We start from the raw sequence: 9,747 nt of genomic DNA on the forward strand, positions 1-9,747 counted from the left end.
TATATGTATATATATATATATATATGTACATATCTATGTGTATGTGTTAGGGGTGTAACAGTACAAAAATGAACTTTTGGTTCGGTTGGTCATTGCTTTAACCACTGCACTAGTGGAACTTCATTGGAAACTTCCAGTTTCATATATTGTTACTTTTGTCTCATCAAGTCTCATCTTTCAAATTATGTCCGCTTTTTTTTTTCAAGAAATTCAAACAATAAATGCCATTTGATGTGGCGAGACAGATCACTGTATAAATGCCTCGTTTCAAACGGCAGCGCAATCATCCCTTCCTCTTTACTACTAGTTTTAACATGAAATAAACATGAATGAACATCTCACCCCTCATGCAATCACTCAATCAGTGTTTCAACCGCAGAAAGACGTCAATAAAACAGCTTCTAAACAAAATATCACGTAGCCATCAGTGTCCACAGCTCGTTAGTTCGCTACAGAAATGAAGTCTAGAGAAGAGCATTTCGCGAAATATTACTCCATATACTCATTATATTTTACTTTACCTGTTAGTCTTAATTATTTTATGTAAGTTTAAATAAATCTGTTATGAAACAAGTTATCACAGCCACTGTGTAAATGAATATATTTCAACAACAAATAGAAATGTTATAATTTAAAAGTTAATTTAAAAACTGCCTTATGTGCAATTTACATGTTTGCATACATTTTTTTAAGTTGAGTGTTGATTATTATATTTAAAAAATAGATAGTACCGTATTGACCCGAATATAAGACAATGTTTTTTTCTTGGAAATACATCTGAAAAAACGCGGTCGTCTTATATAATTTTGAAGTTTGGGTAAACTTAAAATTATAGTAATGTTTAAGGGCTCCCTATTGTTTAGAGCAGTGGTCGCCAACCCGTCGATCGCGATATATTGTGGTCGGTTCATAAGCAGTGTTGCCAAGTCCGCGGTTTTCTCGCGGAATTGGGCTACTTTAACACTGTTGCCGCGTTCATGTCCGCGGGTTGAAGCGACCCCAATAACCTGATATTTAGCCCCTGGAATGTGAATGTTACTGGAAGATCCCCCCCGAAAAATGTGTATTTTACCCCCGAATGCAATTTTTACAGGGGAACCCCCCTTGAAACGCCATTGGACTAGTTTTATTGCGAAAATCTGGCAACCCTGTTCATAGGCGCCACCTGCTGTCAGAGAGTGCGTCTCATTCAGACCTGCTGTTTTTGTTTCGTGCAGATGTTTTATGTAGCAAATAAGTAAATAACACCTAAAGTCAGACCATTCTGTTTTTGTTTTAAATCCTGAAATTAATCTAAATCAAATCAAAAACAACTGCCCGTGCAGATCGTGATTAAAATGCAGTGGTTGCCTCTAATTTCAAATGGCTAGATATTTTTGTTTAAAGCCAGTTTTTTTGTTATAAAGCAAATAGCCAAGCCAATAAATAAATTTGCTATCAGTATCAGAATCAGCCAATTTGCTAGTTAAAAAGAAATAAATAAAGAAAAGAGAATCTGAATTCTGAATCAGCTATGACCGGTGCATCACTAATTAAAATACTAAGTAAAATGCCTCAAATTTGAAGTACAATCTGGGATGTCTTTTTCTATCAATTCTTCAATAGGTAGATCTTGTCTTTCATAAAGGCCGAGATCAGGGATCTTGGGCCTAAAAAGGTTGGTGACCACTGGTTTAGAGCATAAACTGAGGTAGATTTTTATCCCTAAGAAAATGTTGATTATAATTGAATTTATTAAAATAAAGAATGATTTATTCAGTAAACCACAATTTAATTAAACAAACAAAATTCTTTTTAGTTTTTCCCCTGCTGACTATTTCTAAAACTATTTAATTTAATTGTGTTTATAATTTAAGTAATAAATGTATTTAAATATTATTTCTATTTTTATATATTTAATAATTGTTACCAACATTAATAATTAATTCATATATGTATAATTTATTTATTATTTCTATTTAAAAAAATACTTAAAGTATTAGTATATACTAGTTATAGTTATATTATTTTTTTATATTACTAAAAAAAATTTCAATATTCCATTTTTCATAATATTTAATTAAGAGCTCATATTAAAGCTTTGATTTTAGTTAAGTCATGGCCATAAACTGTACGTCTTCTAGATACTTCTGGATATATATAAGTTTAGTGTGTGAGTCTTGTCTTTTTTTCCTGGCGTAATAAAATGTCCTGGAAATTTATCACTGAAAAAGAGTGGGAACGCTGTCTGTTATATCAGTCATCACATCAGTTATTTGTCGTAAAATAACATACTTTTCAGTATAGGCCAGATTTTCCATATCGGTGTGTCCCAGCGTAGCATATTTTCATTTCTAGACGTCTTTGTCATCAGTGGCGTTTTCCTTGGCGAGTCTCTTGTCTTTGATGAGGAGAATCTCAATATTGAAGGTGCAGGACAGCAGAGGTCTGTGTATTTATCTGAGATGCTGTAAAACAGTCTGGACGGGCCGCCTGTTGACTGGACTCAGATCAGTATCAGACGCTGATCAGACGCATGCACACACCCGACAGGCCCGATGACAGCAGGCGCTCCTGATAAACAGACCCCCCTTCAACACACACACACTGATACACACTCACGGTTCTGTCCGTTCGGACTCCAGTATGGCCCAGTGATCACCTGTGTCTGTTGTTTTTAAACACTATCTATCTATCTGTCTGTCTATATATCTATCTGTTCATCTGTCCGTCCGTCTATGTTCCGCCACTCTATCCATACATCATATATTCTATAATTTTCTCAGTTCATAAGGCCATTCAAACAAAGCTTTGTCAAGCTGACATTCAAACTGTCTAGTTAAATGTGTAGTTTAATTTTTCTAAATAAAAATTACAGTTTGAATTTTGTTCTAATTTCAAGTCATTTTAATTTTGCTCCCTTACATTCAAATTTGAATTGCATTCCGCATCCTGTTTCAAATTCAAATAATTCAGATTCAAAAGATTTATTGTCTAGTATCCATATAGGGTGGGAAATTGTCTTTAGACAAAGGCTCAAACAAATAATAAAAAAACAACACAACTACTATAAAACAAGGAAATATATTACATAGAACCTACACAACTCTTAAAAAATTAAACTAAGAGTTTATCTAAGAGTTCTATTTAAAACACTTATGGTGGTAGGAATGAAAGTCTCCTTATACACTATCAGAAAAAAGGTACAAAATCTGTCACTGGCGCAGCACGCTTTGAATAGGTACACATTCATACCTTACTTACCCCAAAGTGTGCATATATTAGTATGTAAATTGTACATATTAGTACCTTTTAGTAAGATACCATCCCAGTGCTTTTGTACCTTTATTTCTAAAAGTGTACTTGGCCTTTTTCACCAAAGTTACACTATGCTGTCTACCAGATGGGAGTATCTGAAATGAACTATAAAGAGGATGGGAAGGATCTTTCTCAATAGGTTTGCCACCTGAATTTAGTGTTTCTTTAAATTCAGAAACGGAATGAATTTTCCTGCTCTTGTTGCAAAAGAATCTCAGTTAAACTTGATGCATCTCAGCTAATTTAACTCAAACTATCCAACTTAACGTCGTCCTTTGAAACAACCCTGATCGCTGCCCCGCGCACGAAGTCAAATCCATGAGAGAAAGTCCAGGCTGTTCTCAGATCAGCTGCTGTGGGGAAATTCCACCAGCACATGACAGGAGTGTGTTGCTTTGGATCGTCTGTTGGGTGTTTGCGTTTCCTTCTGTGCTTGTAGGTTAGCCATGACGGGAGTCCAGACACATGCGATCTACCCTGAACATGCTGCCTGCGAGAGAGAAAGAGAGAGGGAGAGAGAGAGAGAGAGAGAGAGAGAGAGAGGTCTTGGCTTGGGAGGATTTGGACCTCTCAGCCTAGAAACAGCCGGCCCAGTTTGGACTCAGACCTGGTGTTAATGTTCTTTTTTTTCTCCAATACAAATCTGTTGTGTAGCAACCCCCAGATTCTCCTTTACCCACAAACCGCATGTGTTTTTAAATGCACGGCAACACACACACACACACACAGAGAGAGACGTTGCTTATTCAGGTATTCATGCACGGCTACACTAGATCAAATTAGACCTTCAGTTTTCTTCTTCACTTAAAATTATCACTTAAAAATTATTTTTCACTTAAAAATAAAATTTTGGTCATTATTTACTCAGCCTCATGTTGTTGGACCCCATTGACTTTCATTGTATGGACAAAGAAGACATTTCAAAATATCTTCTTTTATTTTCCACAGAAGAAAGAAAGTCATGCAGTTTTAAAATGACCTGATGGTGAGTAAATTACGAAAGAATTTACATTTTTGGGTGAACTCTCCCATTAAATCGTGTTTTGCTCTTATTGTGACTGATTCATTGGTGCACATTATTCTAAAGAAAATAAACATTTTCCTCACAGTATTTCATTTGAATGCAACACCTCTGAATATGAAGCAATATTCAAATCAAATTACAATTAACTATGTAGAGTGGTTTAGTTTTAGTATGGAAAGTGGTTTAGTTTAGTTTCAGTATGAATGGTTTCCCATTGTGGAAGTCAAATGTGTTTATGAACCGTGCAATTCATGGAAGATAAATGTGTAAACGTGTCATTTATATATTGATGAAAAATATTGATATTTTTAAGACCGGTTGGAGTTGAAAAATATCAGATAAGAAGATGTATGAATGACCTTTCTATGTTGCACAAAAAACTCTTTAGTCTGTACTTTCACTAAATCTTCTGATGTTATAAGAAGCCAGAAACCAAAACACCAGAACGTTATTAATGACTATTTGGGTTTTTTGGCTTTTCATGATGTGTTCTTTCAGACTAGGGTAAAGAAAACATCCAAAATACACTTGTAAGCGTTAATTTTATTGCACTTTATCTGTTTGCGCCTGTAGATTTCTATTACTATACATTTCTTTGTTTGTTCTTCTTTGAAGTTTGTTTCTCCACATCAGCAGCACTTATATAAACCAAAATTTACAGTTCTATTCTTATCAATATTCTGAAGGTTTTTACTGAGGGGTTTGTTCATATATCATTTGGCTAGTTTTATTTTTGCATTTTATTTTATGGAGTGCCACAAGGATCTGTCCTAGGTCCTCTGCTATTTTCACATAATCATTGCTGTTAAGTGTTCATCGTCTGTTTGATTACGTCATTTACTGAATTTTACCGTACATTTCTGCCATATGTACATCAATTTGACAGTCACCACTGATAAGCTACTACTAAATATATTGTAGAAACTTAATTTTTTGTAAAGCTGCTTTGCAACGATTTGTATCATGAAAAGCGCTGTACAAATAAACTTGAATTGAATTGAATCTATTTGCGTCTATAGATTTCAATTACAATAGTATATCTTTAAAGGCAGTTTTCTCAAAATGAGTTTTTCATCCACTTCAGCAGCACTTACATACACTAAACTTAGCAATTTTATTCCTATCTATATTCTGACGGTTTTTACCATGGGGTTTGTTTATGTTTCATTTGCTGGTTTTATTATTGCACTTTATCGGTTTGCGTCTATGGATTTCAATTGCGATATATATCTTTAAACATAATTTTCTCAAATGTTTCTCCACTTCAGCAGCAGTTACATACACCAAAATTTACAGTTTTATTCCACTCTATATTCTAAAGGTTTCTACTGATGAGTTTGTTAATATATCATTTAGCTGAGTTTACACAGCATTTTATTCCTAAAAACATGGTGAAAATGTATTTTTAATGGCTGTTGACAGTATTTTCTGAATTATGGAGTGATAAAGAGGGATATCCAAAATCCCCTCTATAAAAACATTTGACTTTAATATGTTAACAAAACGAAGCATGAATTTTGAACCATTGTTTAGGCTTCTATTCTGCAAATGTCAGCAAAGTCGAGCATATTTAAACGTATTTCAGAAAACTTGTAAAACAAATGATGTTTTTTGATAAGAAGAGGCTTTGTACTGAATCTAAGTTGCAGAATATCTGTGGGTGTGTTTTGGTACTTGAGAAAAGCCTTTGTAATTGTGCTGGCTGCCGTCTGGGACGGGCCCTCCTGGCAAAGCACGACACGTCACGTCAGTCCTGATGCGTGCGCGATGAAAAAGAATTGGTCCTGAGCTCGAGTCGAGTGCAGAAGCATCAATCCGCCCACGCGGGGGGGAGTCCTACATGAGGTCACCCAGTCTCTAAACCTGAGAGTGGGAGGTGTTGAGACGACCGGGCAACAAAGGAGGGAAAGAGAAAGAAAGACAGACAGAGAGAGAGAGCGCACGACATTTGTGGTGGGCTGCATTGAACACCACAAATCTGTGCTTTCATTTTCACTCTCTCTGTTCATGCTCTCATCATGTCTAATCGATGCACATTTTACACAATAGCACATGCAGTACGTGTGTATGTTTACAGATGTCTCATGCTGCATGCAAAATATGCATATTTACCCATAATTGATGCAGATGAGACTTGTGATGTTACTCTTGAAGTTTTAGAATTAATTATTTGAGTTGAGTTCTTGTTTTCCAGTAAACATCCTTAAAATGGAATGTGTTGATAAGCAAAATGCATATCATGTTTTTTTTTTCTTATAGTGTATTATACAGTATCTATGCATATTTTTATCTTTTTATGCAATTTTGTTTCTAAGATGAATTTATCTTGTTTTAAAGATGTTTTGTTAAATTTGTATTTATTTTTGGGTGTTTTAATCAAATATAAGACACATACCAATCTGATTTTTTTTGCAGTGTGTGTAGTTTTTATCCACAGGTCCTCTTTCGAAGGCAAGACGCATCAGAATTATGACTCACCAGCAGAGGAAATACTGAGGTGTGTAACTAACTAACATGTTAAGTGTAAACATTTGACAATCTGTCTGATAAATGAATGTTGTGCATGTCAGACTTTCACTTAAACCAATAACAGCAGGAGGTCAAAGTAACAATAAATTCTGAATAACCTGCATTGCATTTTTTCATAAAAATTTTAAATGTTTAAGTTTTTACATATGACAGATGATGTGTGTACTTCGGTCTCTGTGTACCTACTTAACCATATTTTGTGGACAAATTTATACCCAGAAGTGAGCTAAATTTGACAAAATGGCCCAAACCCTCTTTTCTGAGATGTCCTCGTTTGTAAAAACAGCATAAAAATAAAGTCGAGTATTTTCCTATTGTAAAAATGCAGAAAGAGTGTGGGTTAAGTTATATTGTTTGTAATTAGCTGTAAGCCTGTATAAAAACAATAGAAATCTATGCAAAGTAAGTGTGTGTGTGTTGTTCAGCAGATATAGTGAGGTGTGAGCACCTGTGGTTGGTTGACCTTTGTGTGCAGTAACGTATGTGGAATGGTTCACCTGTGGTGGTGAGTTCTGGTTAAGTCAAGTGATCTAGAGGTGTGTGGGTGACCAGAACATTCAACCCACCTGCGGCTCAGCGCTGTGACTCATCCACACTTGCTGCTTTCTTCTGATCTACTGTCACATGATGCCCTGAAGTCATGGACCCGAGCCATTTCTACAGACCAGACCACCAGGATAAAAGACTCTTTTGACCTGGAGCGGTAAGAAACCAGCCAGCAACCACTCAGAACACCCTAGCAACGCTCAGTTAACCATCCACAGCGTCTAATAGAAAAACATAAGTTAAAATGCCTATTCTTAAACTGTTTATGAGGTTTTGTGGTTTCAAGTAGCAGGTGTAGGTGGAGTTTAAAGTGACTCATCAACTAAAAATGAAGAATGATTAGATTCATATTTATGAAATGGATAGTTAAAAAAATTCTACTTGCACAGAATGTGAAATATGAGCTATATGTAACAGGGTTATTATAGTTAACTAAAACAAACTATAGAAAAAATAAAATGCTTGAAATAAAATGATAATGAACTGAAATAAAATAAAATATTTAAAAAAACATTTTATTTCAGCTACTTGCCCAGACAGCTTTTCTCATTTTTGTTTAGTTGTTCAAAAATAACTCAAACTGAAATAAAAATGAATATAGATATATGAAAAAAACCTGATAAAAAAGACAAAAACACGACAAAATTACAAAAAATGCAGAAAGTATAAAAAAATATATAAAAAAACTGAACTAACAGTATCTCCGTTATACTAAAATAGCACTGACTAGTAAATGCATTTGTTTGTTTGTTTTTATGCAAATATGATCAATTATTAAAGAAATAAAGAGATAGGAAGGTTAAGGGTGCAAAAAGGATGTTGTAGTTTGGAAATGGATGGATTAAAGGAAGAAGACGCTGCCAGGAAACATTCATTGTATTTTTTTATTTGTACTCATTCTCTGCTTGTGTGTTATGACTGGCCTGCGCAGTATGGGTCATATCTAGAGTCCTTGAGCTCAGTAACCTGTGTGGCTTTAGACACTGAAGGTTCGACAGAATCTGTCATGAGGAAATCCAAAATATCTTGTCCATTTGAATCTATGAAATGTTCATATCTTCTAGGAAAACGGAGCAAGGTGATTGGTGACTGTGCAGGATTCTGGAGTGAGAATGACCCTCCCCCTTATTCCACCTGCCATCAAATAGTAAGTAGTGAATCATGATTCATGACTGTTAACCATAATTAAGTCAGTTACATGAAAACATAGATTGGCGTAATTTGATACCGAAAAGTAAGACTGATTAGCTCTTGACTAACTGCTAGTTGTTCAGAATAGTTCTTGACACACAGTCTTAACACAATGGCTGTGTTTATGCAGCATGGCCATCTGAACTCTAAGAGCCAGCACGTGACCTAAGAGAAGTTTTCTTTTGCTAGATGTTTTTTTAATTTTTATATATATATTTTTTATTGATTTGAAATGTAATTGATTTTTTTTATGATTTCGCTTATATATTGTTCTATATATTTAAATGATATGTATTATATTTCACTTGTATGAAATATTTGTGTGTTCTCATAACTTCTCAGTGCCGAGTGAAGCAAACTTTTGTGAAATGAGTTCATTGAATATTTGATGTATTTTATGACCTGAAGTCAGGCATTTATTTATTTATTCCATTAATTCTCTAAACAGCTTCTCTTACTCTAGATGGATGGCCAGTCACCGTTTTTATTTTATTTTATTATTTTTTTATTTTCTTATGTGAATATTTATCACATTTATTTTTGTGATGCATTTTTTGCATTCTCATAACTTCTCACTGTTGTTCCCTGAATATTTAACATATTTTTTATTTTGTTTTATTTTTTCATTTTATTTTATCAAAAATAAAATAAACAGAATATTAACAGAATATTTGATGTATTTTGTGACCTCATTGTGTTTCTTTCCATCAGTAACAGTGGAGATGTTCTAGTTCTTTCAGCGTGTTTATTTTATTTTATTTCACTTCATTTAATTTTACTACCTGATTGTGCTTCTCTCCGTTCCTCAACAGTGGAGATGTTCCAACATGTTTGTGTTTATTTTTGCATTTTCATCATTTTATTTTGTATTCGATTGTCCTATGCGAACATTTCACATTTATTGCGATGTATTTATCGCTCCAATAACTTCTGCGCACCATACGCAGCATGAAATGCGTCACCTGAATCTTCAGTGTATTCCATGCCCTGATTGTCCGTAACAGCGGCGTGCTTGTGTCTGTGTTTTGTGTATCAGCTGCATTACTTCTTTCACCTTCATGTGGTAACCTGGCACTGCACACACACGCCGCGCTCACTCAACGATGACGGCCACACACACACACACACACACACACACACACACACACACGCGCTGGCGT

The sequence above is a fragment of the Sinocyclocheilus rhinocerous genome, unplaced genomic scaffold (assembly GCF_001515625.1).
Source record: "Sinocyclocheilus rhinocerous isolate Xijiao unplaced genomic scaffold, SAMN03320098_v1.1 scaffold1301, whole genome shotgun sequence".
NCBI classification, from domain to species: Eukaryota; Metazoa; Chordata; class Actinopteri; order Cypriniformes; family Cyprinidae; genus Sinocyclocheilus; species Sinocyclocheilus rhinocerous.